The 27500-nt window shown below is 43.6% G+C and overlaps 40 non-coding genes and 34 pseudogenes across 40 annotated transcripts; all 74 read right to left on the bottom strand.

The window, feature by feature from the left end:
- Positions 1–58: 58 nt before the first annotated feature.
- Positions 59–167, bottom strand: LOC149969203 (5S ribosomal RNA; annotated as a pseudogene).
- Positions 168–427: 260 nt separating this feature from the next.
- Positions 428–536, bottom strand: LOC149969202 (5S ribosomal RNA; annotated as a pseudogene).
- A 261-nt stretch (positions 537–797) lies between these two features.
- LOC149969201 (5S ribosomal RNA) lies at positions 798–906 on the bottom strand (annotated as a pseudogene).
- A 262-nt stretch (positions 907–1168) lies between these two features.
- On the bottom strand, positions 1169–1277 carry LOC149969200 (5S ribosomal RNA; annotated as a pseudogene).
- A 260-nt stretch (positions 1278–1537) lies between these two features.
- On the bottom strand, positions 1538–1646 carry LOC149969199 (5S ribosomal RNA; annotated as a pseudogene).
- Positions 1647–1907: 261 nt separating this feature from the next.
- On the bottom strand, positions 1908–2016 carry LOC149969198 (5S ribosomal RNA; annotated as a pseudogene).
- A 261-nt stretch (positions 2017–2277) lies between these two features.
- LOC149969197 (5S ribosomal RNA) lies at positions 2278–2396 on the bottom strand. The gene has a single exon (XR_016494565.1). It is a non-coding gene; the product is annotated as a 5S ribosomal RNA (ribosomal RNA).
- A 260-nt stretch (positions 2397–2656) lies between these two features.
- Positions 2657–2765, bottom strand: LOC149969196 (5S ribosomal RNA; annotated as a pseudogene).
- A 261-nt stretch (positions 2766–3026) lies between these two features.
- LOC149969195 (5S ribosomal RNA) lies at positions 3027–3145 on the bottom strand. Its single transcript, XR_016494564.1, has one exon. It is a non-coding gene; the product is annotated as a 5S ribosomal RNA (ribosomal RNA).
- A 261-nt stretch (positions 3146–3406) lies between these two features.
- On the bottom strand, positions 3407–3525 carry LOC149969194 (5S ribosomal RNA). The gene has a single exon (XR_016494563.1). It is a non-coding gene; the product is annotated as a 5S ribosomal RNA (ribosomal RNA).
- A 260-nt stretch (positions 3526–3785) lies between these two features.
- LOC149969193 (5S ribosomal RNA) lies at positions 3786–3894 on the bottom strand (annotated as a pseudogene).
- Positions 3895–4155: 261 nt separating this feature from the next.
- LOC149969192 (5S ribosomal RNA) lies at positions 4156–4274 on the bottom strand. The gene has a single exon (XR_016494561.1). It is a non-coding gene; the product is annotated as a 5S ribosomal RNA (ribosomal RNA).
- Positions 4275–4535: 261 nt separating this feature from the next.
- LOC149969191 (5S ribosomal RNA) lies at positions 4536–4654 on the bottom strand. The gene has a single exon (XR_016494560.1). It is a non-coding gene; the product is annotated as a 5S ribosomal RNA (ribosomal RNA).
- A 261-nt stretch (positions 4655–4915) lies between these two features.
- On the bottom strand, positions 4916–5034 carry LOC149969190 (5S ribosomal RNA). The gene has a single exon (XR_016494570.1). It is a non-coding gene; the product is annotated as a 5S ribosomal RNA (ribosomal RNA).
- Positions 5035–5294: 260 nt separating this feature from the next.
- On the bottom strand, positions 5295–5403 carry LOC149969189 (5S ribosomal RNA; annotated as a pseudogene).
- Positions 5404–5664: 261 nt separating this feature from the next.
- LOC149969188 (5S ribosomal RNA) lies at positions 5665–5783 on the bottom strand. The gene has a single exon (XR_016494559.1). It is a non-coding gene; the product is annotated as a 5S ribosomal RNA (ribosomal RNA).
- Positions 5784–6044: 261 nt separating this feature from the next.
- LOC149969187 (5S ribosomal RNA) lies at positions 6045–6163 on the bottom strand. The gene has a single exon (XR_016494558.1). It is a non-coding gene; the product is annotated as a 5S ribosomal RNA (ribosomal RNA).
- Positions 6164–6424: 261 nt separating this feature from the next.
- On the bottom strand, positions 6425–6543 carry LOC149969186 (5S ribosomal RNA). Its single transcript, XR_016494557.1, has one exon. It is a non-coding gene; the product is annotated as a 5S ribosomal RNA (ribosomal RNA).
- Positions 6544–6804: 261 nt separating this feature from the next.
- Positions 6805–6913, bottom strand: LOC149969185 (5S ribosomal RNA; annotated as a pseudogene).
- Positions 6914–7174: 261 nt separating this feature from the next.
- On the bottom strand, positions 7175–7293 carry LOC149969184 (5S ribosomal RNA). Its single transcript, XR_016494551.1, has one exon. It is a non-coding gene; the product is annotated as a 5S ribosomal RNA (ribosomal RNA).
- Positions 7294–7553: 260 nt separating this feature from the next.
- On the bottom strand, positions 7554–7662 carry LOC149969183 (5S ribosomal RNA; annotated as a pseudogene).
- Positions 7663–7923: 261 nt separating this feature from the next.
- LOC149969182 (5S ribosomal RNA) lies at positions 7924–8042 on the bottom strand. Its single transcript, XR_016494556.1, has one exon. It is a non-coding gene; the product is annotated as a 5S ribosomal RNA (ribosomal RNA).
- Positions 8043–8302: 260 nt separating this feature from the next.
- On the bottom strand, positions 8303–8411 carry LOC149969181 (5S ribosomal RNA; annotated as a pseudogene).
- A 261-nt stretch (positions 8412–8672) lies between these two features.
- LOC149969180 (5S ribosomal RNA) lies at positions 8673–8781 on the bottom strand (annotated as a pseudogene).
- A 260-nt stretch (positions 8782–9041) lies between these two features.
- On the bottom strand, positions 9042–9150 carry LOC149969179 (5S ribosomal RNA; annotated as a pseudogene).
- A 261-nt stretch (positions 9151–9411) lies between these two features.
- On the bottom strand, positions 9412–9530 carry LOC149969178 (5S ribosomal RNA). Its single transcript, XR_016494555.1, has one exon. It is a non-coding gene; the product is annotated as a 5S ribosomal RNA (ribosomal RNA).
- Positions 9531–9791: 261 nt separating this feature from the next.
- On the bottom strand, positions 9792–9900 carry LOC149969177 (5S ribosomal RNA; annotated as a pseudogene).
- Positions 9901–10161: 261 nt separating this feature from the next.
- Positions 10162–10280, bottom strand: LOC149969176 (5S ribosomal RNA). The gene has a single exon (XR_016494569.1). It is a non-coding gene; the product is annotated as a 5S ribosomal RNA (ribosomal RNA).
- Positions 10281–10540: 260 nt separating this feature from the next.
- On the bottom strand, positions 10541–10649 carry LOC149969175 (5S ribosomal RNA; annotated as a pseudogene).
- A 261-nt stretch (positions 10650–10910) lies between these two features.
- LOC149969174 (5S ribosomal RNA) lies at positions 10911–11029 on the bottom strand. The gene has a single exon (XR_016494568.1). It is a non-coding gene; the product is annotated as a 5S ribosomal RNA (ribosomal RNA).
- Positions 11030–11289: 260 nt separating this feature from the next.
- Positions 11290–11398, bottom strand: LOC149969173 (5S ribosomal RNA; annotated as a pseudogene).
- A 261-nt stretch (positions 11399–11659) lies between these two features.
- On the bottom strand, positions 11660–11778 carry LOC149969172 (5S ribosomal RNA). Its single transcript, XR_016494554.1, has one exon. It is a non-coding gene; the product is annotated as a 5S ribosomal RNA (ribosomal RNA).
- A 260-nt stretch (positions 11779–12038) lies between these two features.
- On the bottom strand, positions 12039–12147 carry LOC149969171 (5S ribosomal RNA; annotated as a pseudogene).
- A 261-nt stretch (positions 12148–12408) lies between these two features.
- LOC149969170 (5S ribosomal RNA) lies at positions 12409–12517 on the bottom strand (annotated as a pseudogene).
- A 260-nt stretch (positions 12518–12777) lies between these two features.
- On the bottom strand, positions 12778–12886 carry LOC149969169 (5S ribosomal RNA; annotated as a pseudogene).
- Positions 12887–13147: 261 nt separating this feature from the next.
- Positions 13148–13256, bottom strand: LOC149969168 (5S ribosomal RNA; annotated as a pseudogene).
- Positions 13257–13516: 260 nt separating this feature from the next.
- LOC149969167 (5S ribosomal RNA) lies at positions 13517–13625 on the bottom strand (annotated as a pseudogene).
- A 261-nt stretch (positions 13626–13886) lies between these two features.
- Positions 13887–14005, bottom strand: LOC149969166 (5S ribosomal RNA). Its single transcript, XR_016494553.1, has one exon. It is a non-coding gene; the product is annotated as a 5S ribosomal RNA (ribosomal RNA).
- A 261-nt stretch (positions 14006–14266) lies between these two features.
- On the bottom strand, positions 14267–14375 carry LOC149969165 (5S ribosomal RNA; annotated as a pseudogene).
- A 261-nt stretch (positions 14376–14636) lies between these two features.
- LOC149969164 (5S ribosomal RNA) lies at positions 14637–14755 on the bottom strand. The gene has a single exon (XR_016494552.1). It is a non-coding gene; the product is annotated as a 5S ribosomal RNA (ribosomal RNA).
- A 260-nt stretch (positions 14756–15015) lies between these two features.
- LOC149969163 (5S ribosomal RNA) lies at positions 15016–15124 on the bottom strand (annotated as a pseudogene).
- A 261-nt stretch (positions 15125–15385) lies between these two features.
- LOC149969162 (5S ribosomal RNA) lies at positions 15386–15504 on the bottom strand. The gene has a single exon (XR_016494550.1). It is a non-coding gene; the product is annotated as a 5S ribosomal RNA (ribosomal RNA).
- A 260-nt stretch (positions 15505–15764) lies between these two features.
- LOC149969161 (5S ribosomal RNA) lies at positions 15765–15873 on the bottom strand (annotated as a pseudogene).
- Positions 15874–16134: 261 nt separating this feature from the next.
- On the bottom strand, positions 16135–16243 carry LOC149969160 (5S ribosomal RNA; annotated as a pseudogene).
- Positions 16244–16503: 260 nt separating this feature from the next.
- Positions 16504–16612, bottom strand: LOC149969159 (5S ribosomal RNA; annotated as a pseudogene).
- A 261-nt stretch (positions 16613–16873) lies between these two features.
- LOC149969158 (5S ribosomal RNA) lies at positions 16874–16992 on the bottom strand. The gene has a single exon (XR_016494549.1). It is a non-coding gene; the product is annotated as a 5S ribosomal RNA (ribosomal RNA).
- Positions 16993–17253: 261 nt separating this feature from the next.
- Positions 17254–17362, bottom strand: LOC149969157 (5S ribosomal RNA; annotated as a pseudogene).
- Positions 17363–17623: 261 nt separating this feature from the next.
- On the bottom strand, positions 17624–17742 carry LOC149969156 (5S ribosomal RNA). Its single transcript, XR_016494567.1, has one exon. It is a non-coding gene; the product is annotated as a 5S ribosomal RNA (ribosomal RNA).
- Positions 17743–18002: 260 nt separating this feature from the next.
- Positions 18003–18111, bottom strand: LOC149969155 (5S ribosomal RNA; annotated as a pseudogene).
- A 261-nt stretch (positions 18112–18372) lies between these two features.
- On the bottom strand, positions 18373–18491 carry LOC149969154 (5S ribosomal RNA). Its single transcript, XR_016494548.1, has one exon. It is a non-coding gene; the product is annotated as a 5S ribosomal RNA (ribosomal RNA).
- A 248-nt stretch (positions 18492–18739) lies between these two features.
- On the bottom strand, positions 18740–18848 carry LOC149969153 (5S ribosomal RNA; annotated as a pseudogene).
- Positions 18849–19109: 261 nt separating this feature from the next.
- Positions 19110–19228, bottom strand: LOC149969152 (5S ribosomal RNA). Its single transcript, XR_016494547.1, has one exon. It is a non-coding gene; the product is annotated as a 5S ribosomal RNA (ribosomal RNA).
- Positions 19229–19489: 261 nt separating this feature from the next.
- Positions 19490–19608, bottom strand: LOC149969151 (5S ribosomal RNA). The gene has a single exon (XR_016494546.1). It is a non-coding gene; the product is annotated as a 5S ribosomal RNA (ribosomal RNA).
- A 261-nt stretch (positions 19609–19869) lies between these two features.
- Positions 19870–19988, bottom strand: LOC149969150 (5S ribosomal RNA). The gene has a single exon (XR_016494545.1). It is a non-coding gene; the product is annotated as a 5S ribosomal RNA (ribosomal RNA).
- A 261-nt stretch (positions 19989–20249) lies between these two features.
- On the bottom strand, positions 20250–20368 carry LOC149969149 (5S ribosomal RNA). Its single transcript, XR_016494544.1, has one exon. It is a non-coding gene; the product is annotated as a 5S ribosomal RNA (ribosomal RNA).
- Positions 20369–20629: 261 nt separating this feature from the next.
- Positions 20630–20748, bottom strand: LOC149969148 (5S ribosomal RNA). Its single transcript, XR_016494543.1, has one exon. It is a non-coding gene; the product is annotated as a 5S ribosomal RNA (ribosomal RNA).
- Positions 20749–21009: 261 nt separating this feature from the next.
- LOC149969147 (5S ribosomal RNA) lies at positions 21010–21128 on the bottom strand. The gene has a single exon (XR_016494542.1). It is a non-coding gene; the product is annotated as a 5S ribosomal RNA (ribosomal RNA).
- A 261-nt stretch (positions 21129–21389) lies between these two features.
- On the bottom strand, positions 21390–21508 carry LOC149969146 (5S ribosomal RNA). The gene has a single exon (XR_016494541.1). It is a non-coding gene; the product is annotated as a 5S ribosomal RNA (ribosomal RNA).
- Positions 21509–21769: 261 nt separating this feature from the next.
- On the bottom strand, positions 21770–21888 carry LOC149969145 (5S ribosomal RNA). Its single transcript, XR_016494539.1, has one exon. It is a non-coding gene; the product is annotated as a 5S ribosomal RNA (ribosomal RNA).
- A 261-nt stretch (positions 21889–22149) lies between these two features.
- LOC149969144 (5S ribosomal RNA) lies at positions 22150–22268 on the bottom strand. The gene has a single exon (XR_016494538.1). It is a non-coding gene; the product is annotated as a 5S ribosomal RNA (ribosomal RNA).
- A 261-nt stretch (positions 22269–22529) lies between these two features.
- On the bottom strand, positions 22530–22648 carry LOC149969143 (5S ribosomal RNA). Its single transcript, XR_016494537.1, has one exon. It is a non-coding gene; the product is annotated as a 5S ribosomal RNA (ribosomal RNA).
- A 261-nt stretch (positions 22649–22909) lies between these two features.
- Positions 22910–23028, bottom strand: LOC149969142 (5S ribosomal RNA). The gene has a single exon (XR_016494536.1). It is a non-coding gene; the product is annotated as a 5S ribosomal RNA (ribosomal RNA).
- Positions 23029–23289: 261 nt separating this feature from the next.
- LOC149969141 (5S ribosomal RNA) lies at positions 23290–23408 on the bottom strand. The gene has a single exon (XR_016494535.1). It is a non-coding gene; the product is annotated as a 5S ribosomal RNA (ribosomal RNA).
- A 261-nt stretch (positions 23409–23669) lies between these two features.
- LOC149969140 (5S ribosomal RNA) lies at positions 23670–23788 on the bottom strand. Its single transcript, XR_016494534.1, has one exon. It is a non-coding gene; the product is annotated as a 5S ribosomal RNA (ribosomal RNA).
- Positions 23789–24036: 248 nt separating this feature from the next.
- Positions 24037–24155, bottom strand: LOC149969139 (5S ribosomal RNA). Its single transcript, XR_016494533.1, has one exon. It is a non-coding gene; the product is annotated as a 5S ribosomal RNA (ribosomal RNA).
- A 261-nt stretch (positions 24156–24416) lies between these two features.
- LOC149969138 (5S ribosomal RNA) lies at positions 24417–24525 on the bottom strand (annotated as a pseudogene).
- A 261-nt stretch (positions 24526–24786) lies between these two features.
- Positions 24787–24895, bottom strand: LOC149969137 (5S ribosomal RNA; annotated as a pseudogene).
- A 261-nt stretch (positions 24896–25156) lies between these two features.
- On the bottom strand, positions 25157–25275 carry LOC149969136 (5S ribosomal RNA). Its single transcript, XR_016494532.1, has one exon. It is a non-coding gene; the product is annotated as a 5S ribosomal RNA (ribosomal RNA).
- Positions 25276–25523: 248 nt separating this feature from the next.
- On the bottom strand, positions 25524–25642 carry LOC149969135 (5S ribosomal RNA). Its single transcript, XR_016494531.1, has one exon. It is a non-coding gene; the product is annotated as a 5S ribosomal RNA (ribosomal RNA).
- A 248-nt stretch (positions 25643–25890) lies between these two features.
- LOC149969134 (5S ribosomal RNA) lies at positions 25891–26009 on the bottom strand. Its single transcript, XR_016494530.1, has one exon. It is a non-coding gene; the product is annotated as a 5S ribosomal RNA (ribosomal RNA).
- A 261-nt stretch (positions 26010–26270) lies between these two features.
- LOC149969133 (5S ribosomal RNA) lies at positions 26271–26389 on the bottom strand. The gene has a single exon (XR_016494573.1). It is a non-coding gene; the product is annotated as a 5S ribosomal RNA (ribosomal RNA).
- Positions 26390–26637: 248 nt separating this feature from the next.
- LOC149969132 (5S ribosomal RNA) lies at positions 26638–26756 on the bottom strand. Its single transcript, XR_016494562.1, has one exon. It is a non-coding gene; the product is annotated as a 5S ribosomal RNA (ribosomal RNA).
- Positions 26757–27017: 261 nt separating this feature from the next.
- Positions 27018–27126, bottom strand: LOC149969131 (5S ribosomal RNA; annotated as a pseudogene).
- A 261-nt stretch (positions 27127–27387) lies between these two features.
- On the bottom strand, positions 27388–27496 carry LOC149969130 (5S ribosomal RNA; annotated as a pseudogene).
- Positions 27497–27500: the final 4 nt, after the last annotated feature.

Below are 27500 nucleotides of genomic sequence, written 5' to 3'. Positions count from 1 at the left end.
TTCAACCTTGTGGGAAAAAACGGACAAAGAGTTGAAATTCCACAAGGCAGTGACAAAAAGCTTACAGCACCTGGTATTCCCAGGCGGTCTCCCATCCAAGTACTAACCAGGCCCGACCCTGCTTAGCTTCCGAGATCAGACGAGATCAGGCCGGTGTGGCCGTAAGCGAGAAACAATCTCTTGCTGCACTATGTAAAGTCAAAGTGAGCCTGATTAACAGCTGTTGCATTTTCACCATTTAGATAAGCATCTTTGTGTCACTCAAAAAGTGGAAGAAATTGCATATACTGTAGCCATAATTTGTAGCACAGATTGTTGGATGAAATACAAACTAACCTTGCTTACTTATTTCAAAGCGAGGGCACATATTTCAGCCTTGTGGAAAAAAACGGACAAAGAGTTGAAATTCCACAAGGCAGTGACAAAAAGCTTACAGCACCTGGTATTCCCAGGCGGTCTCCCATCCAAGTACTAACCAGGCCCGACCCTGCTTAGCTTCCGAGATCAGACGAGATCAGGCCGGTGTGGCCGTAAGCGAGAAACAATCTCTTGCTGCACTATGTAAAGTCAAAGTGAGCCTGATTAACAGCTGTTGCATTTTCACCATTTAGATAAGCATCTTTGTGTCACTCAAAAAGTGGAAGAAATTGCATATACTGTAGCCATAATTTGTAGCACAGATTGTTGGATGAAATACAAACTAACCTTGCTTACTTATTTCAAAGCGAGGGCACATATTTCAGCCTTGTGGAAAAAAAACGGACAAAGAGTTGAAATTCCACAAGGCAGTGACAAAAAGCTTACAGCACCTGGTATTCCCAGGCGGTCTCCCATCCAAGTACTAACCAGGCCCGACCCTGCTTAGCTTCCGAGATCAGACGAGATCAGGCCGGTGTGGCCGTAAGCGAGAAACAATCTCTTGCTGCACTATGTAAAGTCAAAGTGAGCCTGATTAACAGCTGTTGCATTTTCACCATTTAGATAAGCATCTTTGTGTCACTCAAAAAGTGGAAGAAATTGCATATACTGTAGCCATAATTTGTAGCACAGATTGTTGGATGAAATACAAACTAACCTTGCTTACTTATTTCAAAGCGAGGGCACATATTTCAGCCTTGTGGAAAAAAAAACGGACAAAGAGTTGAAATTCCACAAGGCAGTGACAAAAAGCTTACAGCACCTGGTATTCCCAGGCGGTCTCCCATCCAAGTACTAACCAGGCCCGACCCTGCTTAGCTTCCGAGATCAGACGAGATCAGGCCGGTGTGGCCGTAAGCGAGAAACAATCTCTTGCTGCACTATGTAAAGTCAAAGTGAGCCTGATTAACAGCTGTTGCATTTTCACCATTTAGATAAGCATCTTTGTGTCACTCAAAAAGTGGAAGAAATTGCATATACTGTAGCCATAATTTGTAGCACAGATTGTTGGATGAAATACAAACTAACCTTGCTTACTTATTTCAAAGCGAGGGCACATATTTCAACCTTGTGGGAAAAAACGGACAAAGAGTTGAAATTCCACAAGGCAGTGACAAAAAGCTTACAGCACCTGGTATTCCCAGGCGGTCTCCCATCCAAGTACTAACCAGGCCCGACCCTGCTTAGCTTCCGAGATCAGACGAGATCAGGCCGGTGTGGCCGTAAGCGAGAAACAATCTCTTGCTGCACTATGTAAAGTCAAAGTGAGCCTGATTAACAGCTGTTGCATTTTCACCATTTAGATAAGCATCTTTGTGTCACTCAAAAAGTGGAAGAAATTGCATATACTGTAGCCATAATTTGTAGCACAGATTGTTGGATGAAATACAAACTAACCTTGCTTACTTATTTCAAAGCGAGGGCACATATTTCAGCCTTGTGGAAAAAAAACGGACAAAGAGTTGAAATTCCACAAGGCAGTGACAAAAAGCTTACAGCACCTGGTATTCCCAGGCGGTCTCCCATCCAAGTACTAACCAGGCCCGACCCTGCTTAGCTTCCGAGATCAGACGAGATCAGGCCGGTGTGGCCGTAAGCGAGAAACAATCTCTTGCTGCACTATGTAAAGTCAAAGTGAGCCTGATTAACAGCTGTTGCATTTTCACCATTTAGATAAGCATCTTTGTGTCACTCAAAAAGTGGAAGAAATTGCATATACTGTAGCCATAATTTGTAGCACAGATTGTTGGATGAAATACAAACTAACCTTGCTTACTTATTTCAAAGCGAGGGCACATATTTCAGCCTTGTGGAAAAAAAACGGACAAAGAGTTGAAATTCCACAAGGCAGTGACAAAAAGCTTACAGCACCTGGTATTCCCAGGCGGTCTCCCATCCAAGTACTAACCAGGCCCGACCCTGCTTAGCTTCCGAGATCAGACGAGATCAGGCGTACTCAGGCCGGTGTGGCCGTAAGCGAGAAACAATCTCTTGCTGCACTATGTAAAGTCAAAGTGAGCCTGATTAACAGCTGTTGCATTTTCACCATTTAGATAAGCATCTTTGTGTCACTCAAAAAGTGGAAGAAATTGCATATACTGTAGCCATAATTTGTAGCACAGATTGTTGGATGAAATACAAACTAACCTTGCTTACTTATTTCAAAGCGAGGGCACATATTTCAACCTTGTGGGAAAAAACGGACAAAGAGTTGAAATTCCACAAGGCAGTGACAAAAAGCTTACAGCACCTGGTATTCCCAGGCGGTCTCCCATCCAAGTACTAACCAGGCCCGACCCTGCTTAGCTTCCGAGATCAGACGAGATCAGGCCGGTGTGGCCGTAAGCGAGAAACAATCTCTTGCTGCACTATGTAAAGTCAAAGTGAGCCTGATTAACAGCTGTTGCATTTTCACCATTTAGATAAGCATCTTTGTGTCACTCAAAAAGTGGAAGAAATTGCATATACTGTAGCCATAATTTGTAGCACAGATTGTTGGATGAAATACAAACTAACCTTGCTTACTTATTTCAAAGCGAGGGCACATATTTCAGCCTTGTGGAAAAAAAACGGACAAAGAGTTGAAATTCCACAAGGCAGTGACAAAAAGCTTACAGCACCTGGTATTCCCAGGCGGTCTCCCATCCAAGTACTAACCAGGCCCGACCCTGCTTAGCTTCCGAGATCAGACGAGATCAGGCGTACTCAGGCCGGTGTGGCCGTAAGCGAGAAACAATCTCTTGCTGCACTATGTAAAGTCAAAGTGAGCCTGATTAACAGCTGTTGCATTTTCACCATTTAGATAAGCATCTTTGTGTCACTCAAAAAGTGGAAGAAATTGCATATACTGTAGCCATAATTTGTAGCACAGATTGTTGGATGAAATACAAACTAACCTTGCTTACTTATTTCAAAGCGAGGGCACATATTTCAGCCTTGTGGAAAAAAAACGGACAAAGAGTTGAAATTCCACAAGGCAGTGACAAAAAGCTTACAGCACCTGGTATTCCCAGGCGGTCTCCCATCCAAGTACTAACCAGGCCCGACCCTGCTTAGCTTCCGAGATCAGACGAGATCAGGCGTACTCAGGCCGGTGTGGCCGTAAGCGAGAAACAATCTCTTGCTGCACTATGTAAAGTCAAAGTGAGCCTGATTAACAGCTGTTGCATTTTCACCATTTAGATAAGCATCTTTGTGTCACTCAAAAAGTGGAAGAAATTGCATATACTGTAGCCATAATTTGTAGCACAGATTGTTGGATGAAATACAAACTAACCTTGCTTACTTATTTCAAAGCGAGGGCACATATTTCAACCTTGTGGGAAAAAACGGACAAAGAGTTGAAATTCCACAAGGCAGTGACAAAAAGCTTACAGCACCTGGTATTCCCAGGCGGTCTCCCATCCAAGTACTAACCAGGCCCGACCCTGCTTAGCTTCCGAGATCAGACGAGATCAGGCCGGTGTGGCCGTAAGCGAGAAACAATCTCTTGCTGCACTATGTAAAGTCAAAGTGAGCCTGATTAACAGCTGTTGCATTTTCACCATTTAGATAAGCATCTTTGTGTCACTCAAAAAGTGGAAGAAATTGCATATACTGTAGCCATAATTTGTAGCACAGATTGTTGGATGAAATACAAACTAACCTTGCTTACTTATTTCAAAGCGAGGGCACATATTTCAGCCTTGTGGAAAAAAAACGGACAAAGAGTTGAAATTCCACAAGGCAGTGACAAAAAGCTTACAGCACCTGGTATTCCCAGGCGGTCTCCCATCCAAGTACTAACCAGGCCCGACCCTGCTTAGCTTCCGAGATCAGACGAGATCAGGCGTACTCAGGCCGGTGTGGCCGTAAGCGAGAAACAATCTCTTGCTGCACTATGTAAAGTCAAAGTGAGCCTGATTAACAGCTGTTGCATTTTCACCATTTAGATAAGCATCTTTGTGTCACTCAAAAAGTGGAAGAAATTGCATATACTGTAGCCATAATTTGTAGCACAGATTGTTGGATGAAATACAAACTAACCTTGCTTACTTATTTCAAAGCGAGGGCACATATTTCAGCCTTGTGGAAAAAAAACGGACAAAGAGTTGAAATTCCACAAGGCAGTGACAAAAAGCTTACAGCACCTGGTATTCCCAGGCGGTCTCCCATCCAAGTACTAACCAGGCCCGACCCTGCTTAGCTTCCGAGATCAGACGAGATCAGGCGTACTCAGGCCGGTGTGGCCGTAAGCGAGAAACAATCTCTTGCTGCACTATGTAAAGTCAAAGTGAGCCTGATTAACAGCTGTTGCATTTTCACCATTTAGATAAGCATCTTTGTGTCACTCAAAAAGTGGAAGAAATTGCATATACTGTAGCCATAATTTGTAGCACAGATTGTTGGATGAAATACAAACTAACCTTGCTTACTTATTTCAAAGCGAGGGCACATATTTCAGCCTTGTGGAAAAAAAACGGACAAAGAGTTGAAATTCCACAAGGCAGTGACAAAAAGCTTACAGCACCTGGTATTCCCAGGCGGTCTCCCATCCAAGTACTAACCAGGCCCGACCCTGTTTAGCTTCCGAGATCAGACGAGATCAGGCGTACTCAGGCCGGTGTGGCCGTAAGCGAGAAACAATCTCTTGCTGCACTATGTAAAGTCAAAGTGAGCCTGATTAACAGCTGTTGCATTTTCACCATTTAGATAAGCATCTTTGTGTCACTCAAAAAGTGGAAGAAATTGCATATACTGTAGCCATAATTTGTAGCACAGATTGTTGGATGAAATACAAACTAACCTTGCTTACTTATTTCAAAGCGAGGGCACATATTTCAACCTTGTGGGAAAAAACGGACAAAGAGTTGAAATTCCACAAGGCAGTGACAAAAAGCTTACAGCACCTGGTATTCCCAGGCGGTCTCCCATCCAAGTACTAACCAGGCCCGACCCTGCTTAGCTTCCGAGATCAGACGAGATCAGGCCGGTGTGGCCGTAAGCGAGAAACAATCTCTTGCTGCACTATGTAAAGTCAAAGTGAGCCTGATTAACAGCTGTTGCATTTTCACCATTTAGATAAGCATCTTTGTGTCACTCAAAAAGTGGAAGAAATTGCATATACTGTAGCCATAATTTGTAGCACAGATTGTTGGATGAAATACAAACTAACCTTGCTTACTTATTTCAAAGCGAGGGCACATATTTCAGCCTTGTGGAAAAAAAACGGACAAAGAGTTGAAATTCCACAAGGCAGTGACAAAAAGCTTACAGCACCTGGTATTCCCAGGCGGTCTCCCATCCAAGTACTAACCAGGCCCGACCCTGCTTAGCTTCCGAGATCAGACGAGATCAGGCGTACTCAGGCCGGTGTGGCCGTAAGCGAGAAACAATCTCTTGCTGCACTATGTAAAGTCAAAGTGAGCCTGATTAACAGCTGTTGCATTTTCACCATTTAGATAAGCATCTTTGTGTCACTCAAAAAGTGGAAGAAATTGCATATACTGTAGCCATAATTTGTAGCACAGATTGTTGGATGAAATACAAACTAACCTTGCTTACTTATTTCAAAGCGAGGGCACATATTTCAGCCTTGTGGAAAAAAAACGGACAAAGAGTTGAAATTCCACAAGGCAGTGACAAAAAGCTTACAGCACCTGGTATTCCCAGGCGGTCTCCCATCCAAGTACTAACCAGGCCCGACCCTGCTTAGCTTCCGAGATCAGACGAGATCAGGCGTACTCAGGCCGGTGTGGCCGTAAGCGAGAAACAATCTCTTGCTGCACTATGTAAAGTCAAAGTGAGCCTGATTAACAGCTGTTGCATTTTCACCATTTAGATAAGCATCTTTGTGTCACTCAAAAAGTGGAAGAAATTGCATATACTGTAGCCATAATTTGTAGCACAGATTGTTGGATGAAATACAAACTAACCTTGCTTACTTATTTCAAAGCGAGGGCACATATTTCAGCCTTGTGGAAAAAAAACGGACAAAGAGTTGAAATTCCACAAGGCAGTGACAAAAAGCTTACAGCACCTGGTATTCCCAGGCGGTCTCCCATCCAAGTACTAACCAGGCCCGACCCTGCTTAGCTTCCGAGATCAGACGAGATCAGGCGTACTCAGGCCGGTGTGGCCGTAAGCGAGAAACAATCTCTTGCTGCACTATGTAAAGTCAAAGTGAGCCTGATTAACAGCTGTTGCATTTTCACCATTTAGATAAGCATCTTTGTGTCACTCAAAAAGTGGAAGAAATTGCATATACTGTAGCCATAATTTGTAGCACAGATTGTTGGATGAAATACAAACTAACCTTGCTTACTTATTTCAAAGCGAGGGCACATATTTCAGCCTTGTGGAAAAAAAACGGACAAAGAGTTGAAATTCCACAAGGCAGTGACAAAAAGCTTACAGCACCTGGTATTCCCAGGCGGTCTCCCATCCAAGTACTAACCAGGCCCGACCCTGCTTAGCTTCCGAGATCAGACGAGATCAGGCCGGTGTGGCCGTAAGCGAGAAACAATCTCTTGCTGCACTATGTAAAGTCAAAGTGAGCCTGATTAACAGCTGTTGCATTTTCACCATTTAGATAAGCATCTTTGTGTCACTCAAAAAGTGGAAGAAATTGCATATACTGTAGCCATAATTTGTAGCACAGATTGTTGGATGAAATACAAACTAACCTTGCTTACTTATTTCAAAGCGAGGGCACATATTTCAGCCTTGTGGAAAAAAAACGGACAAAGAGTTGAAATTCCACAAGGCAGTGACAAAAAGCTTACAGCACCTGGTATTCCCAGGCGGTCTCCCATCCAAGTACTAACCTGGCCCGACCCTGCTTAGCTTCCGAGATCAGACGAGATCAGGCGTACTCAGGCCGGTGTGGCCGTAAGCGAGAAACAATCTCTTGCTGCACTATGTAAAGTCAAAGTGAGCCTGATTAACAGCTGTTGCATTTTCACCATTTAGATAAGCATCTTTGTGTCACTCAAAAAGTGGAAGAAATTGCATATACTGTAGCCATAATTTGTAGCACAGATTGTTGGATGAAATACAAACTAACCTTGCTTACTTATTTCAAAGCGAGGGCACATATTTCAACCTTGTGGGAAAAAACGGACAAAGAGTTGAAATTCCACAAGGCAGTGACAAAAAGCTTACAGCACCTGGTATTCCCAGGCGGTCTCCCATCCAAGTACTAACCAGGCCCGACCCTGCTTAGCTTCCGAGATCAGACGAGATCAGGCCGGTGTGGCCGTAAGCGAGAAACAATCTCTTGCTGCACTATGTAAAGTCAAAGTGAGCCTGATTAACAGCTGTTGCATTTTCACCATTTAGATAAGCATCTTTGTGTCACTCAAAAAGTGGAAGAAATTGCATATACTGTAGCCATAATTTGTAGCACAGATTGTTGGATGAAATACAAACTAACCTTGCTTACTTATTTCAAAGCGAGGGCACATATTTCAGCCTTGTGGAAAAAAAACGGACAAAGAGTTGAAATTCCACAAGGCAGTGACAAAAAGCTTACAGCACCTGGTATTCCCAGGCGGTCTCCCATCCAAGTACTAACCAGGCCCGACCCTGCTTAGCTTCCGAGATCAGACGAGATCAGGCGTACTCAGGCCGGTGTGGCCGTAAGCGAGAAACAATCTCTTGCTGCACTATGTAAAGTCAAAGTGAGCCTGATTAACAGCTGTTGCATTTTCACCATTTAGATAAGCATCTTTGTGTCACTCAAAAAGTGGAAGAAATTGCATATACTGTAGCCATAATTTGTAGCACAGATTGTTGGATGAAATACAAACTAACCTTGCTTACTTATTTCAAAGCGAGGGCACATATTTCAACCTTGTGGGAAAAAACGGACAAAGAGTTGAAATTCCACAAGGCAGTGACAAAAAGCTTACAGCACCTGGTATTCCCAGGCGGTCTCCCATCCAAGTACTAACCAGGCCCGACCCTGCTTAGCTTCCGAGATCAGACGAGATCAGGCCGGTGTGGCCGTAAGCGAGAAACAATCTCTTGCTGCACTATGTAAAGTCAAAGTGAGCCTGATTAACAGCTGTTGCATTTTCACCATTTAGATAAGCATCTTTGTGTCACTCAAAAAGTGGAAGAAATTGCATATACTGTAGCCATAATTTGTAGCACAGATTGTTGGATGAAATACAAACTAACCTTGCTTACTTATTTCAAAGCGAGGGCACATATTTCAGCCTTGTGGAAAAAAAACGGACAAAGAGTTGAAATTCCACAAGGCAGTGACAAAAAGCTTACAGCACCTGGTATTCCCAGGCGGTCTCCCATCCAAGTACTAACCAGGCCCGACCCTGCTTAGCTTCCGAGATCAGGCGTACTCAGGCCGGTGTGGCCGTAAGCGAGAAACAATCTCTTGCTGCACTATGTAAAGTCAAAGTGAGCCTGATTAACAGCTGTTGCATTTTCACCATTTAGATAAGCATCTTTGTGTCACTCAAAAAGTGGAAGAAATTGCATATACTGTAGCCATAATTTGTAGCACAGATTGTTGGATGAAATACAAACTAACCTTGCTTACTTATTTCAAAGCGAGGGCACATATTTCAACCTTGTGGGAAAAAACGGACAAAGAGTTGAAATTCCACAAGGCAGTGACAAAAAGCTTACAGCACCTGGTATTCCCAGGCGGTCTCCCATCCAAGTACTAACCAGGCCCGACCCTGCTTAGCTTCCGAGATCAGACGAGATCAGGCCGGTGTGGCCGTAAGCGAGAAACAATCTCTTGCTGCACTATGTAAAGTCAAAGTGAGCCTGATTAACAGCTGTTGCATTTTCACCATTTAGATAAGCATCTTTGTGTCACTCAAAAAGTGGAAGAAATTGCATATACTGTAGCCATAATTTGTAGCACAGATTGTTGGATGAAATACAAACTAACCTTGCTTACTTATTTCAAAGCGAGGGCACATATTTCAGCCTTGTGGAAAAAAAACGGACAAAGAGTTGAAATTCCACAAGGCAGTGACAAAAAGCTTACAGCACCTGGTATTCCCAGGCGGTCTCCCATCCAAGTACTAACCAGGCCCGACCCTGCTTAGCTTCCGAGATCAGACGAGATCAGGCGTACTCAGGCCGGTGTGGCCGTAAGCGAGAAATAATCTCTTGCTGCACTATGTAAAGTCAAAGTGAGCCTGATTAACAGCTGTTGCATTTTCACCATTTAGATAAGCATCTTTGTGTCACTCAAAAAGTGGAAGAAATTGCATATACTGTAGCCATAATTTGTAGCACAGATTGTTGGATGAAATACAAACTAACCTTGCTTACTTATTTCAAAGCGAGGGCACATATTTCAGCCTTGTGGAAAAAAAACGGACAAAGAGTTGAAATTCCACAAGGCAGTGACAAAAAGCTTACAGCACCTGGTATTCCCAGGCGGTCTCCCATCCAAGTACTAACCAGGCCCGACCCTGCTTAGCTTCCGAGATCAGACGAGATCAGGCCGGTGTGGCCGTAAGCGAGAAACAATCTCTTGCTGCACTATGTAAAGTCAAAGTGAGCCTGATTAACAGCTGTTGCATTTTCACCATTTAGATAAGCATCTTTGTGTCACTCAAAAAGTGGAAGAAATTGCATATACTGTAGCCATAATTTGTAGCACAGATTGTTGGATGAAATACAAACTAACCTTGCTTACTTATTTCAAAGCGAGGGCACATATTTCAGCCTTGTGGAAAAAAAACGGACAAAGAGTTGAAATTCCACAAGGCAGTGACAAAAAGCTTACAGCACCTGGTATTCCCAGGCGGTCTCCCATCCAAGTACTAACCAGGCCCGACCCTGTTTAGCTTCCGAGATCAGACGAGATCAGGCGTACTCAGGCCGGTGTGGCCGTAAGCGAGAAACAATCTCTTGCTGCACTATGTAAAGTCAAAGTGAGCCTGATTAACAGCTGTTGCATTTTCACCATTTAGATAAGCATCTTTGTGTCACTCAAAAAGTGGAAGAAATTGCATATACTGTAGCCATAATTTGTAGCACAGATTGTTGGATGAAATACAAACTAACCTTGCTTACTTATTTCAAAGCGAGGGCACATATTTCAACCTTGTGGGAAAAAACGGACAAAGAGTTGAAATTCCACAAGGCAGTGACAAAAAGCTTACAGCACCTGGTATTCCCAGGCGGTCTCCCATCCAAGTACTAACCAGGCCCGACCCTGCTTAGCTTCCGAGATCAGACGAGATCAGGCCGGTGTGGCCGTAAGCGAGAAACAATCTCTTGCTGCACTATGTAAAGTCAAAGTGAGCCTGATTAACAGCTGTTGCATTTTCACCATTTAGATAAGCATCTTTGTGTCACTCAAAAAGTGGAAGAAATTGCATATACTGTAGCCATAATTTGTAGCACAGATTGTTGGATGAAATACAAACTAACCTTGCTTACTTATTTCAAAGCGAGGGCACATATTTCAGCCTTGTGGAAAAAAAACGGACAAAGAGTTGAAATTCCACAAGGCAGTGACAAAAAGCTTACAGCACCTGGTATTCCCAGGCGGTCTCCCATCCAAGTACTAACCAGGCCCGACCCTGTTTAGCTTCCGAGATCAGACGAGATCAGGCGTACTCAGGCCGGTGTGGCCGTAAGCGAGAAACAATCTCTTGCTGCACTATGTAAAGTCAAAGTGAGCCTGATTAACAGCTGTTGCATTTTCACCATTTAGATAAGCATCTTTGTGTCACTCAAAAAGTGGAAGAAATTGCATATACTGTAGCCATAATTTGTAGCACAGATTGTTGGATGAAATACAAACTAACCTTGCTTACTTATTTCAAAGCGAGGGCACATATTTCAACCTTGTGGGAAAAAACGGACAAAGAGTTGAAATTCCACAAGGCAGTGACAAAAAGCTTACAGCACCTGGTATTCCCAGGCGGTCTCCCATCCAAGTACTAACCAGGCCCGACCCTGCTTAGCTTCCGAGATCAGACGAGATCAGGCCGGTGTGGCCGTAAGCGAGAAACAATCTCTTGCTGCACTATGTAAAGTCAAAGTGAGCCTGATTAACAGCTGTTGCATTTTCACCATTTAGATAAGCATCTTTGTGTCACTCAAAAAGTGGAAGAAATTGCATATACTGTAGCCATAATTTGTAGCACAGATTGTTGGATGAAATACAAACTAACCTTGCTTACTTATTTCAAAGCGAGGGCACATATTTCAGCCTTGTGGAAAAAAAACGGACAAAGAGTTGAAATTCCACAAGGCAGTGACAAAAAGCTTACAGCACCTGGTATTCCCAGGCGGTCTCCCATCCAAGTACTAACCAGGCCCGACCCTGCTTAGCTTCCGAGATCAGACGAGATCAGGCGTACTCAGGCCGGTGTGGCCGTAAGCGAGAAACAATCTCTTGCTGCACTATGTAAAGTCAAAGTGAGCCTGATTAACAGCTGTTGCATTTTCACCATTTAGATGAGCATCTTTGTGTCACTCAAAAAGTGGAAGAAATTGCATATACTGTAGCCATAATTTGTAGCACAGATTGTTGGATGAAATACAAACTAACCTTGCTTACTTATTTCAAAGCGAGGGCACATATTTCAACCTTGTGGGAAAAAACGGACAAAGAGTTGAAATTCCACAAGGCAGTGACAAAAAGCTTACAGCACCTGGTATTCCCAGGCGGTCTCCCATCCAAGTACTAACCAGGCCCGACCCTGCTTAGCTTCCGAGATCAGACGAGATCAGGCCGGTGTGGCCGTAAGCGAGAAACAATCTCTTGCTGCACTATGTAAAGTCAAAGTGAGCCTGATTAACAGCTGTTGCATTTTCACCATTTAGATAAGCATCTTTGTGTCACTCAAAAAGTGGAAGAAATTGCATATACTGTAGCCATAATTTGTAGCACAGATTGTTGGATGAAATACAAACTAACCTTGCTTACTTATTTCAAAGCGAGGGCACATATTTCAGCCTTGTGGAAAAAAAACGGACAAAGAGTTGAAATTCCACAAGGCAGTGACAAAAAGCTTACAGCACCTGGTATTCCCAGGCGGTCTCCCATCCAAGTACTAACCAGGCCCGACCCTGCTTAGCTTCCGAGATCAGGCGTACTCAGGCCGGTGTGGCCGTAAGCGAGAAACAATCTCTTGCTGCACTATGTAAAGTCAAAGTGAGCCTGATTAACAGCTGTTGCATTTTCACCATTTAGATAAGCATCTTTGTGTCACTCAAAAAGTGGAAGAAATTGCATATACTGTAGCCATAATTTGTAGCACAGATTGTTGGATGAAATACAAACTAACCTTGCTTACTTATTTCAAAGCGAGGGCACATATTTCAACCTTGTGGGAAAAAACGGACAAAGAGTTGAAATTCCACAAGGCAGTGACAAAAAGCTTACAGCACCTGGTATTCCCAGGCGGTCTCCCATCCAAGTACTAACCAGGCCCGACCCTGCTTAGCTTCCGAGATCAGACGAGATCAGGCCGGTGTGGCCGTAAGCGAGAAACAATCTCTTGCTGCACTATGTAAAGTCAAAGTGAGCCTGATTAACAGCTGTTGCATTTTCACCATTTAGATAAGCATCTTTGTGTCACTCAAAAAGTGGAAGAAATTGCATATACTGTAGCCATAATTTGTAGCACAGATTGTTGGATGAAATACAAACTAACCTTGCTTACTTATTTCAAAGCGAGGGCACATATTTCAGCCTTGTGGAAAAAAAACGGACAAAGAGTTGAAATTCCACAAGGCAGTGACAAAAAGCTTACAGCACCTGGTATTCCCAGGCGGTCTCCCATCCAAGTACTAACCAGGCCCGACCCTGCTTAGCTTCCGAGATCAGGCGTACTCAGGCCGGTGTGGCCGTAAGCGAGAAACAATCTCTTGCTGCACTATGTAAAGTCAAAGTGAGCCTGATTAACAGCTGTTGCATTTTCACCATTTAGATAAGCATCTTTGTGTCACTCAAAAAGTGGAAGAAATTGCATATACTGTAGCCATAATTTGTAGCACAGATTGTTGGATGAAATACAAACTAACCTTGCTTACTTATTTCAAAGCGAGGGCACATATTTCAACCTTGTGGGAAAAAACGGACAAAGAGTTGAAATTCCACAAGGCAGTGACAAAAAGCTTACAGCACCTGGTATTCCCAGGCGGTCTCCCATCCAAGTACTAACCAGGCCCGACCCTGCTTAGCTTCCGAGATCAGACGAGATCAGGCCGGTGTGGCCGTAAGCGAGAAACAATCTCTTGCTGCACTATGTAAAGTCAAAGTGAGCCTGATTAACAGCTGTTGCATTTTCACCATTTAGATAAGCATCTTTGTGTCACTCAAAAAGTGGAAGAAATTGCATATACTGTAGCCATAATTTGTAGCACAGATTGTTGGATGAAATACAAACTAACCTTGCTTACTTATTTCAAAGCGAGGGCACATATTTCAGCCTTGTGGAAAAAAAACGGACAAAGAGTTGAAATTCCACAAGGCAGTGACAAAAAGCTTACAGCACCTGGTATTCCCAGGCGGTCTCCCATCCAAGTACTAACCAGGCCCGACCCTGCTTAGCTTCCGAGATCAGACGAGATCAGGCGTACTCAGGCCGGTGTGGCCGTAAGCGAGAAACAATCTCTTGCTGCACTATGTAAAGTCAAAGTGAGCCTGATTAACAGCTGTTGCATTTTCACCATTTAGATAAGCATCTTTGTGTCACTCAAAAAGTGGAAGAAATTGCATATACTGTAGCCATAATTTGTAGCACAGATTGTTGGATGAAATACAAACTAACCTTGCTTACTTATTTCAAAGCGAGGGCACATATTTCAGCCTTGTGGAAAAAAAACGGACAAAGAGTTGAAATTCCACAAGGCAGTGACAAAAAGCTTACAGCACCTGGTATTCCCAGGCGGTCTCCCATCCAAGTACTAACCAGGCCCGACCCTGCTTAGCTTCCGAGATCAGACGAGATCAGGCCGGTGTGGCCGTAAGCGAGAAACAATCTCTTGCTGCACTATGTAAAGTCAAAGTGAGCCTGATTAACAGCTGTTGCATTTTCACCATTTAGATAAGCATCTTTGTGTCACTCAAAAAGTGGAAGAAATTGCATATACTGTAGCCATAATTTGTAGCACAGATTGTTGGATGAAATACAAACTAACCTTGCTTACTTATTTCAAAGCGAGGGCACATATTTCAGCCTTGTGGAAAAAAAACGGACAAAGAGTTGAAATTCCACAAGGCAGTGACAAAAAGCTTACAGCACCTGGTATTCCCAGGCGGTCTCCCATCCAAGTACTAACCAGGCCCGACCCTGCTTAGCTTCCGAGATCAGACGAGATCAGGCGTACTCAGGCCGGTGTGGCCGTAAGCGAGAAACAATCTCTTGCTGCACTATGTAAAGTCAAAGTGAGCCTGATTAACAGCTGTTGCATTTTCACCATTTAGATAAGCATCTTTGTGTCACTCAAAAAGTGGAAGAAATTGCATATACTGTAGCCATAATTTGTAGCACAGATTGTTGGATGAAATACAAACTAACCTTGCTTACTTATTTCAAAGCGAGGGCACATATTTCAACCTTGTGGGAAAAAACGGACAAAGAGTTGAAATTCCACAAGGCAGTGACAAAAAGCTTACAGCACCTGGTATTCCCAGGCGGTCTCCCATCCAAGTACTAACCAGGCCCGACCCTGCTTAGCTTCCGAGATCAGACGAGATCAGGCCGGTGTGGCCGTAAGCGAGAAACAATCTCTTGCTGCACTATGTAAAGTCAAAGTGAGCCTGATTAACAGCTGTTGCATTTTCACCATTTAGATAAGCATCTTTGTGTCACTCAAAAAGTGGAAGAAATTGCATATACTGTAGCCATAATTTGTAGCACAGATTGTTGGATGAAATACAAACTAACCTTGCTTACTTATTTCAAAGCGAGGGCACATATTTCAGCCTTGTGGAAAAAAAACGGACAAAGAGTTGAAATTCCACAAGGCAGTGACAAAAAGCTTACAGCACCTGGTATTCCCAGGCGGTCTCCCATCCAAGTACTAACCAGGCCCGACCCTGCTTAGCTTCCGAGATCAGACGAGATCAGGCGTACTCAGGCCGGTGTGGCCGTAAGCGAGAAACAATCTCTTGCTGCACTATGTAAAGTCAAAGTGAGCCTGATTAACAGCTGTTGCATTTTCACCATTTAGATGAGCATCTTTGTGTCACTCAAAAAGTGGAAGAAATTGCATATACTGTAGCCATAATTTGTAGCACAGATTGTTGGATGAAATACAAACTAACCTTGCTTACTTATTTCAAAGCGAGGGCACATATTTCAACCTTGTGGGAAAAAACGGACAAAGAGTTGAAATTCCACAAGGCAGTGACAAAAAGCTTACAGCACCTGGTATTCCCAGGCGGTCTCCCATCCAAGTACTAACCAGGCCCGACCCTGCTTAGCTTCCGAGATCAGACGAGATCAGGCCGGTGTGGCCGTAAGCGAGAAACAATCTCTTGCTGCACTATGTAAAGTCAAAGTGAGCCTGATTAACAGCTGTTGCATTTTCACCATTTAGATAAGCATCTTTGTGTCACTCAAAAAGTGGAAGAAATTGCATATACTGTAGCCATAATTTGTAGCACAGATTGTTGGATGAAATACAAACTAACCTTGCTTACTTATTTCAAAGCGAGGGCACATATTTCAGCCTTGTGGAAAAAAAACGGACAAAGAGTTGAAATTCCACAAGGCAGTGACAAAAAGCTTACAGCACCTGGTATTCCCAGGCGGTCTCCCATCCAAGTACTAACCAGGCCCGACCCTGCTTAGCTTCCGAGATCAGGCGTACTCAGGCCGGTGTGGCCGTAAGCGAGAAACAATCTCTTGCTGCACTATGTAAAGTCAAAGTGAGCCTGATTAACAGCTGTTGCATTTTCACCATTTAGATAAGCATCTTTGTGTCACTCAAAAAGTGGAAGAAATTGCATATACTGTAGCCATAATTTGTAGCACAGATTGTTGGATGAAATACAAACTAACCTTGCTTACTTATTTCAAAGCGAGGGCACATATTTCAACCTTGTGGGAAAAAACGGACAAAGAGTTGAAATTCCACAAGGCAGTGACAAAAAGCTTACAGCACCTGGTATTCCCAGGCGGTCTCCCATCCAAGTACTAACCAGACCCGACCCTGCTTAGCTTCCGAGATCAGACGAGATCAGGCCGGTGTGGCCGTAAGCGAGAAACAATCTCTTGCTGCACTATGTAAAGTCAAAGTGAGCCTGATTAACAGCTGTTGCATTTTCACCATTTAGATAAGCATCTTTGTGTCACTCAAAAAGTGGAAGAAATTGCATATACTGTAGCCATAATTTGTAGCACAGATTGTTGGATGAAATACAAACTAACCTTGCTTACTTATTTCAAAGCGAGGGCACATATTTCAGCCTTGTGGAAAAAAAACGGACAAAGAGTTGAAATTCCACAAGGCAGTGACAAAAAGCTTACAGCACCTGGTATTCCCAGGCGGTCTCCCATCCAAGTACTAACCAGGCCCGACCCTGCTTAGCTTCCGAGATCAGACGAGATCAGGCGTACTCAGGCCGGTGTGGCCGTAAGCGAGAAATAATCTCTTGCTGCACTATGTAAAGTCAAAGTGAGCCTGATTAACAGCTGTTGCATTTTCACCATTTAGATAAGCATCTTTGTGTCACTCAAAAAGTGGAAGAAATTGCATATACTGTAGCCATAATTTGTAGCACAGATTGTTGGATGAAATACAAACTAACCTTGCTTACTTATTTCAAAGCGAGGGCACATATTTCAGCCTTGTGGAAAAAAAACGGACAAAGAGTTGAAATTCCACAAGGCAGTGACAAAAAGCTTACAGCACCTGGTATTCCCAGGCGGTCTCCCATCCAAGTACTAACCAGGCCCGACCCTGCTTAGCTTCCGAGATCAGACGAGATCAGGCCGGTGTGGCCGTAAGCGAGAAACAATCTCTTGCTGCACTATGTAAAGTCAAAGTGAGCCTGATTAACAGCTGTTGCATTTTCACCATTTAGATAAGCATCTTTGTGTCACTCAAAAAGTGGAAGAAATTGCATATACTGTAGCCATAATTTGTAGCACAGATTGTTGGATGAAATACAAACTAACCTTGCTTACTTATTTCAAAGCGAGGGCACATATTTCAGCCTTGTGGAAAAAAAACGGACAAAGAGTTGAAATTCCACAAGGCAGTGACAAAAAGCTTACAGCACCTGGTATTCCCAGGCGGTCTCCCATCCAAGTACTAACCAGGCCCGACCCTGTTTAGCTTCCGAGATCAGACGAGATCAGGCGTACTCAGGCCGGTGTGGCCGTAAGCGAGAAACAATCTCTTGCTGCACTATGTAAAGTCAAAGTGAGCCTGATTAACAGCTGTTGCATTTTCACCATTTAGATAAGCATCTTTGTGTCACTCAAAAAGTGGAAGAAATTGCATATACTGTAGCCATAATTTGTAGCACAGATTGTTGGATGAAATACAAACTAACCTTGCTTACTTATTTCAAAGCGAGGGCACATATTTCAACCTTGTGGGAAAAAACGGACAAAGAGTTGAAATTCCACAAGGCAGTGACAAAAAGCTTACAGCACCTGGTATTCCCAGGCGGTCTCCCATCCAAGTACTAACCAGGCCCGACCCTGCTTAGCTTCCGAGATCAGACGAGATCAGGCCGGTGTGGCCGTAAGCGAGAAACAATCTCTTGCTGCACTATGTAAAGTCAAAGTGAGCCTGATTAACAGCTGTTGCATTTTCACCATTTAGATAAGCATCTTTGTGTCACTCAAAAAGTGGAAGAAATTGCATATACTGTAGCCATAATTTGTAGCACAGATTGTTGGATGAAATACAAACTAACCTTGCTTACTTATTTCAAAGCGAGGGCACATATTTCAGCCTTGTGGAAAAAAAACGGACAAAGAGTTGAAATTCCACAAGGCAGTGACAAAAAGCTTACAGCACCTGGTATTCCCAGGCGGTCTCCCATCCAAGTACTAACCAGGCCCGACCCTGCTTAGCTTCCGAGATCAGACGAGATCAGGCGTACTCAGGCCGGTGTGGCCGTAAGCGAGAAACAATCTCTTGCTGCACTATGTAAAGTCAAAGTGAGCCTGATTAACAGCTGTTGCATTTTCACCATTTAGATAAGCATCTTTGTGTCACTCAAAAAGTGGAAGAAATTGCATATACTGTAGCACAGATTGTTGGATGAAATACAAACTAACCTTGCTTACTTATTTCAAAGCGAGGGCACATATTTCAGCCTTGTGGAAAAAAAACGGACAAAGAGTTGAAATTCCACAAGGCAGTGACAAAAAGCTTACAGCACCTGGTATTCCCAGGCGGTCTCCCATCCAAGTACTAACCAGGCCCGACCCTGCTTAGCTTCCGAGATCAGACGAGATCAGGCCGGTGTGGCCGTAAGCGAGAAACAATCTCTTGCTGCACTATGTAAAGTCAAAGTGAGCCTGATTAACAGCTGTTGCATTTTCACCATTTAGATAAGCATCTTTGTGTCACTCAAAAAGTGGAAGAAATTGCATATACTGTAGCCATAATTTGTAGCACAGATTGTTGGATGAAATACAAACTAACCTTGCTTACTTATTTCAAAGCGAGGGCACATATTTCAGCCTTGTGGAAAAAAAACGGACAAAGAGTTGAAATTCCACAAGGCAGTGACAAAAAGCTTACAGCACCTGGTATTCCCAGGCGGTCTCCCATCCAAGTACTAACCAGGCCCGACCCTGCTTAGCTTCCGAGATCAGACGAGATCAGGCGTACTCAGGCCGGTGTGGCCGTAAGCGAGAAACAATCTCTTGCTGCACTATGTAAAGTCAAAGTGAGCCTGATTAACAGCTGTTGCATTTTCACCATTTAGATAAGCATCTTTGTGTCACTCAAAAAGTGGAAGAAATTGCATATACTGTAGCCATAATTTGTAGCACAGATTGTTGGATGAAATACAAACTAACCTTGCTTACTTATTTCAAAGCGAGGGCACATATTTCAGCCTTGTGGAAAAAAAACGGACAAAGAGTTGAAATTCCACAAGGCAGTGACAAAAAGCTTACAGCACCTGGTATTCCCAGGCGGTCTCCCATCCAAGTACTAACCAGGCCCGACCCTGCTTAGCTTCCGAGATCAGACGAGATCAGGCGTACTCAGGCCGGTGTGGCCGTAAGCGAGAAACAATCTCTTGCTGCACTATGTAAAGTCAAAGTGAGCCTGATTAACAGCTGTTGCATTTTCACCATTTAGATGAGCATCTTTGTGTCACTCAAAAAGTGGAAGAAATTGCATATACTGTAGCCATAATTTGTAGCACAGATTGTTGGATGAAATACAAACTAACCTTGCTTACTTATTTCAAAGCGAGGGCACATATTTCAGCCTTGTGGAAAAAAAACGGACAAAGAGTTGAAATTCCACAAGGCAGTGACAAAAAGCTTACAGCACCTGGTATTCCCAGGCGGTCTCCCATCCAAGTACTAACCAGGCCCGACCCTGCTTAGCTTCCGAGATCAGACGAGATCAGGCGTACTCAGGCCGGTGTGGCCGTAAGCGAGAAACAATCTCTTGCTGCACTATGTAAAGTCAAAGTGAGCCTGATTAACAGCTGTTGCATTTTCACCATTTAGATAAGCATCTTTGTGTCACTCAAAAAGTGGAAGAAATTGCATATACTGTAGCCATAATTTGTAGCACAGATTGTTGGATGAAATACAAACTAACCTTGCTTACTTATTTCAAAGCGAGGGCACATATTTCAGCCTTGTGGAAAAAAAACGGACAAAGAGTTGAAATTCCACAAGGCAGTGACAAAAAGCTTACAGCACCTGGTATTCCCAGGCGGTCTCCCATCCAAGTACTAACCAGGCCCGACCCTGCTTAGCTTCCGAGATCAGACGAGATCAGGCGTACTCAGGCCGGTGTGGCCGTAAGCGAGAAACAATCTCTTGCTGCACTATGTAAAGTCAAAGTGAGCCTGATTAACAGCTGTTGCATTTTCACCATTTAGATAAGCATCTTTGTGTCACTCAAAAAGTGGAAGAAATTGCATATACTGTAGCCATAATTTGTAGCACAGATTGTTGGATGAAATACAAACTAACCTTGCTTACTTATTTCAAAGCGAGGGCACATATTTCAGCCTTGTGGAAAAAAAACGGACAAAGAGTTGAAATTCCACAAGGCAGTGACAAAAAGCTTACAGCACCTGGTATTCCCAGGCGGTCTCCCATCCAAGTACTAACCAGGCCCGACCCTGCTTAGCTTCCGAGATCAGACGAGATCAGGCGTACTCAGGCCGGTGTGGCCGTAAGCGAGAAACAATCTCTTGCTGCACTATGTAAAGTCAAAGTGAGCCTGATTAACAGCTGTTGCATTTTCACCATTTAGATAAGCATCTTTGTGTCACTCAAAAAGTGGAAGAAATTGCATATACTGTAGCCATAATTTGTAGCACAGATTGTTGGATGAAATACAAACTAACCTTGCTTACTTATTTCAAAGCGAGGGCACATATTTCAGCCTTGTGGAAAAAAAACGGACAAAGAGTTGAAATTCCACAAGGCAGTGACAAAAAGCTTACAGCACCTGGTATTCCCAGGCGGTCTCCCATCCAAGTACTAACCAGGCCCGACCCTGCTTAGCTTCCGAGATCAGACGAGATCAGGCGTACTCAGGCCGGTGTGGCCGTAAGCGAGAAACAATCTCTTGCTGCACTATGTAAAGTCAAAGTGAGCCTGATTAACAGCTGTTGCATTTTCACCATTTAGATGAGCATCTTTGTGTCACTCAAAAAGTGGAAGAAATTGCATATACTGTAGCCATAATTTGTAGCACAGATTGTTGGATGAAATACAAACTAACCTTGCTTACTTATTTCAAAGCGAGGGCACATATTTCAGCCTTGTGGAAAAAAAACGGACAAAGAGTTGAAATTCCACAAGGCAGTGACAAAAAGCTTACAGCACCTGGTATTCCCAGGCGGTCTCCCATCCAAGTACTAACCAGGCCCGACCCTGCTTAGCTTCCGAGATCAGACGAGATCAGGCGTACTCAGGCCGGTGTGGCCGTAAGCGAGAAACAATCTCTTGCTGCACTATGTAAAGTCAAAGTGAGCCTGATTAACAGCTGTTGCATTTTCACCATTTAGATAAGCATCTTTGTGTCACTCAAAAAGTGGAAGAAATTGCATATACTGTAGCCATAATTTGTAGCACAGATTGTTGGATGAAATACAAACTAACCTTGCTTACTTATTTCAAAGCGAGGGCACATATTTCAGCCTTGTGGAAAAAAAACGGACAAAGAGTTGAAATTCCACAAGGCAGTGACAAAAAGCTTACAGCACCTGGTATTCCCAGGCGGTCTCCCATCCAAGTACTAACCAGGCCCGACCCTGCTTAGCTTCCGAGATCAGACGAGATCAGGCGTACTCAGGCCGGTGTGGCCGTAAGCGAGAAACAATCTCTTGCTGCACTATGTAAAGTCAAAGTGAGCCTGATTAACAGCTGTTGCATTTTCACCATTTAGATAAGCATCTTTGTGTCACTCAAAAAGTGGAAGAAATTGCATATACTGTAGCCATAATTTGTAGCACAGATTGTTGGATGAAATACAAACTAACCTTGCTTACTTATTTCAAAGCGAGGGCACATATTTCAGCCTTGTGGAAAAAAAACGGACAAAGAGTTGAAATTCCACAAGGCAGTGACAAAAAGCTTACAGCACCTGGTATTCCCAGGCGGTCTCCCATCCAAGTACTAACCAGGCCCGACCCTGCTTAGCTTCCGAGATCAGACGAGATCAGGCGTACTCAGGCCGGTGTGGCCGTAAGCGAGAAACAATCTCTTGCTGCACTATGTAAAGTCAAAGTGAGCCTGATTAACAGCTGTTGCATTTTCACCATTTAGATAAGCATCTTTGTGTCACTCAAAAAGTGGAAGAAATTGCATATACTGTAGCCATAATTTGTAGCACAGATTGTTGGATGAAATACAAACTAACCTTGCTTACTTATTTCAAAGCGAGGGCACATATTTCAGCCTTGTGGAAAAAAAACGGACAAAGAGTTGAAATTCCACAAGGCAGTGACAAAAAGCTTACAGCACCTGGTATTCCCAGGCGGTCTCCCATCCAAGTACTAACCAGGCCCGACCCTGCTTAGCTTCCGAGATCAGACGAGATCAGGCGTACTCAGGCCGGTGTGGCCGTAAGCGAGAAACAATCTCTTGCTGCACTATGTAAAGTCAAAGTGAGCCTGATTAACAGCTGTTGCATTTTCACCATTTAGATAAGCATCTTTGTGTCACTCAAAAAGTGGAAGAAATTGCATATACTGTAGCCATAATTTGTAGCACAGATTGTTGGATGAAATACAAACTAACCTTGCTTACTTATTTCAAAGCGAGGGCACATATTTCAGCCTTGTGGAAAAAAAACGGACAAAGAGTTGAAATTCCACAAGGCAGTGACAAAAAGCTTACAGCACCTGGTATTCCCAGGCGGTCTCCCATCCAAGTACTAACCAGGCCCGACCCTGCTTAGCTTCCGAGATCAGACGAGATCAGGCGTACTCAGGCCGGTGTGGCCGTAAGCGAGAAACAATCTCTTGCTGCACTATGTAAAGTCAAAGTGAGCCTGATTAACAGCTGTTGCATTTTCACCATTTAGATAAGCATCTTTGTGTCACTCAAAAAGTGGAAGAAATTGCATATACTGTAGCCATAATTTGTAGCACAGATTGTTGGATGAAATACAAACTAACCTTGCTTACTTATTTCAAAGCGAGGGCACATATTTCAGCCTTGTGGAAAAAAAACGGACAAAGAGTTGAAATTCCACAAGGCAGTGACAAAAAGCTTACAGCACCTGGTATTCCCAGGCGGTCTCCCATCCAAGTACTAACCAGGCCCGACCCTGCTTAGCTTCCGAGATCAGACGAGATCAGGCGTACTCAGGCCGGTGTGGCCGTAAGCGAGAAACAATCTCTTGCTGCACTATGTAAAGTCAAAGTGAGCCTGATTAACAGCTGTTGCATTTTCACCATTTAGATAAGCATCTTTGTGTCACTCAAAAAGTGGAAGAAATTGCATATACTGTAGCCATAATTTGTAGCACAGATTGTTGGATGAAATACAAACTAACCTTGCTTACTTATTTCAAAGCGAGGGCACATATTTCAGCCTTGTGGAAAAAAAACGGACAAAGAGTTGAAATTCCACAAGGCAGTGACAAAAAGCTTACAGCACCTGGTATTCCCAGGCGGTCTCCCATCCAAGTACTAACCAGGCCCGACCCTGCTTAGCTTCCGAGATCAGACGAGATCAGGCGTACTCAGGCCGGTGTGGCCGTAAGCGAGAAACAATCTCTTGCTGCACTATGTAAAGTCAAAGTGAGCCTGATTAACAGCTGTTGCATTTTCACCATTTAGATAAGCATCTTTGTGTCACTCAAAAAGTGGAAGAAATTGCATATACTGTAGCACAGATTGTTGGATGAAATACAAACTAACCTTGCTTACTTATTTCAAAGCGAGGGCACATATTTCAGCCTTGTGGAAAAAAAACGGACAAAGAGTTGAAATTCCACAAGGCAGTGACAAAAAGCTTACAGCACCTGGTATTCCCAGGCGGTCTCCCATCCAAGTACTAACCAGGCCCGACCCTGCTTAGCTTCCGAGATCAGACGAGATCAGGCGTACTCAGGCCGGTGTGGCCGTAAGCGAGAAACAATCTCTTGCTGCACTATGTAAAGTCAAAGTGAGCCTGATTAACAGCTGTTGCATTTTCACCATTTAGATAAGCATCTTTGTGTCACTCAAAAAGTGGAAGAAATTGCATATACTGTAGCCATAATTTGTAGCACAGATTGTTGGATGAAATACAAACTAACCTTGCTTACTTATTTCAAAGCGAGGGCACATATTTCAGCCTTGTGGAAAAAAAACGGACAAAGAGTTGAAATTCCACAAGGCAGTGACAAAAAGCTTACAGCACCTGGTATTCCCAGGCGGTCTCCCATCCAAGTACTAACCAGGCCCGACCCTGCTTAGCTTCCGAGATCAGACGAGATCAGGCCGGTGTGGCCGTAAGCGAGAAACAATCTCTTGCTGCACTATGTAAAGTCAAAGTGAGCCTGATTAACAGCTGTTGCATTTTCACCATTTAGATAAGCATCTTTGTGTCACTCAAAAAGTGGAAGAAATTGCATATACTGTAGCCATAATTTGTAGCACAGATTGTTGGATGAAATACAAACTAACCTTGCTTACTTATTTCAAAGCGAGGGCACATATTTCAGCCTTGTGGAAAAAAAACGGACAAAGAGTTGAAATTCCACAAGGCAGTGACAAAAAGCTTACAGCACCTGGTATTCCCAGGCGGTCTCCCATCCAAGTACTAACCAGGCCCGACCCTGCTTAGCTTCCGAGATCAGACGAGATCAGGCCGGTGTGGCCGTAAGCGAGAAACAATCTCTTGCTGCACTATGTAAAGTCAAAGTGAGCCTGATTAACAGCTGTTGCATTTTCACCATTTAGATAAGCATCTTTGTGTCACTCAAAAAGTGGAAGAAATTGCATATACTGTAGCCATAATTTGTAGCACAGATTGTTGGATGAAATACAAACTAACCTTGCTTACTTATTTCAAAGCGAGGGCACATATTTCAGCCTTGTGGAAAAAAAACGGACAAAGAGTTGAAATTCCACAAGGCAGTGACAAAAAGCTTACAGCACCTGGTATTCCCAGGCGGTCTCCCATCCAAGTACTAACCAGGCCCGACCCTGCTTAGCTTCCGAGATCAGACGAGATCAGGCGTACTCAGGCCGGTGTGGCCGTAAGCGAGAAACAATCTCTTGCTGCACTATGTAAAGTCAAAGTGAGCCTGATTAACAGCTGTTGCATTTTCACCATTTAGATAAGCATCTTTGTGTCACTCAAAAAGTGGAAGAAATTGCATATACTGTAGCACAGATTGTTGGATGAAATACAAACTAACCTTGCTTACTTATTTCAAAGCGAGGGCACATATTTCAGCCTTGTGGAAAAAAAACGGACAAAGAGTTGAAATTCCACAAGGCAGTGACAAAAAGCTTACAGCACCTGGTATTCCCAGGCGGTCTCCCATCCAAGTACTAACCAGGCCCGACCCTGCTTAGCTTCCGAGATCAGACGAGATCAGGCGTACTCAGGCCGGTGTGGCCGTAAGCGAGAAACAATCTCTTGCTGCACTATGTAAAGTCAAAGTGAGCCTGATTAACAGCTGTTGCATTTTCACCATTTAGATAAGCATCTTTGTGTCACTCAAAAAGTGGAAGAAATTGCATATACTGTAGCACAGATTGTTGGATGAAATACAAACTAACCTTGCTTACTTATTTCAAAGCGAGGGCACATATTTCAGCCTTGTGGAAAAAAAACGGACAAAGAGTTGAAATTCCACAAGGCAGTGACAAAAAGCTTACAGCACCTGGTATTCCCAGGCGGTCTCCCATCCAAGTACTAACCAGGCCCGACCCTGCTTAGCTTCCGAGATCAGACGAGATCAGGCGTACTCAGGCCGGTGTGGCCGTAAGCGAGAAACAATCTCTTGCTGCACTATGTAAAGTCAAAGTGAGCCTGATTAACAGCTGTTGCATTTTCACCATTTAGATAAGCATCTTTGTGTCACTCAAAAAGTGGAAGAAATTGCATATACTGTAGCCATAATTTGTAGCACAGATTGTTGGATGAAATACAAACTAACCTTGCTTACTTATTTCAAAGCGAGGGCACATATTTCAGCCTTGTGGAAAAAAAACGGACAAAGAGTTGAAATTCCACAAGGCAGTGACAAAAAGCTTACAGCACCTGGTATTCCCAGGCGGTCTCCCATCCAAGTACTAACCAGGCCCGACCCTGCTTAGCTTCCGAGATCAGACGAGATCAGGCGTACTCAGGCCGGTGTGGCCGTAAGCGAGAAACAATCTCTTGCTGCACTATGTAAAGTCAAAGTGAGCCTGATTAACAGCTGTTGCATTTTCACCATTTAGATAAGCATCTTTGTGTCACTCAAAAAGTGGAAGAAATTGCATATACTGTAGCACAGATTGTTGGATGAAATACAAACTAACCTTGCTTACTTATTTCAAAGCGAGGGCACATATTTCAGCCTTGTGGAAAAAAAACGGACAAAGAGTTGAAATTCCACAAGGCAGTGACAAAAAGCTTACAGCACCTGGTATTCCCAGGCGGTCTCCCATCCAAGTACTAACCAGGCCCGACCCTGCTTAGCTTCCGAGATCAGACGAGATCAGGCGTACTCAGGCCGGTGTGGCCGTAAGCGAGAAACAATCTCTTGCTGCACTATGTAAAGTCAAAGTGAGCCTGATTAACAGCTGTTGCATTTTCACCATTTAGATAAGCATCTTTGTGTCACTCAAAAAGTGGAAGAAATTGCATATACTGTAGCCATAATTTGTAGCACAGATTGTTGGATGAAATACAAACTAACCTTGCTTACTTATTTCAAAGCGAGGGCACATATTTCAGCCTTGTGGAAAAAAAACGGACAAAGAGTTGAAATTCCACAAGGCAGTGACAAAAAGCTTACAGCACCTGGTATTCCCAGGCGGTCTCCCATCCAAGTACTAACCAGGCCCGACCCTGCTTAGCTTCCGAGATCAGACGAGATCAGGCCGGTGTGGCCGTAAGCGAGAAACAATCTCTTGCTGCACTATGTAAAGTCAAAGTGAGCCTGATTAACAGCTGTTGCATTTTCACCATTTAGATAAGCATCTTTGTGTCACTCAAAAAGTGGAAGAAATTGCATATACTGTAGCCATAATTTGTAGCACAGATTGTTGGATGAAATACAAACTAACCTTGCTTACTTATTTCAAAGCGAGGGCACATATTTCAGCCTTGTGGAAAAAAAACGGACAAAGAGTTGAAATTCCACAAGGCAGTGACAAAAAGCTTACAGCACCTGGTATTCCCAGGCGGTCTCCCATCCAAGTACTAACCAGGCCCGACCCTGCTTAGCTTCCGAGATCAGACGAGATCAGGCCGGTGTGGCCGTAAGCGAGA

Source organism: Oncorhynchus mykiss, unplaced genomic scaffold (assembly GCF_057628025.1).
Source record: "Oncorhynchus mykiss isolate SJ-2025 unplaced genomic scaffold, ASM5762802v1 scaffold112, whole genome shotgun sequence".
NCBI classification, from domain to species: domain Eukaryota; kingdom Metazoa; phylum Chordata; class Actinopteri; order Salmoniformes; family Salmonidae; genus Oncorhynchus; species Oncorhynchus mykiss.
This window is presented reverse-complemented; position numbering and strand designations above follow the sequence as displayed.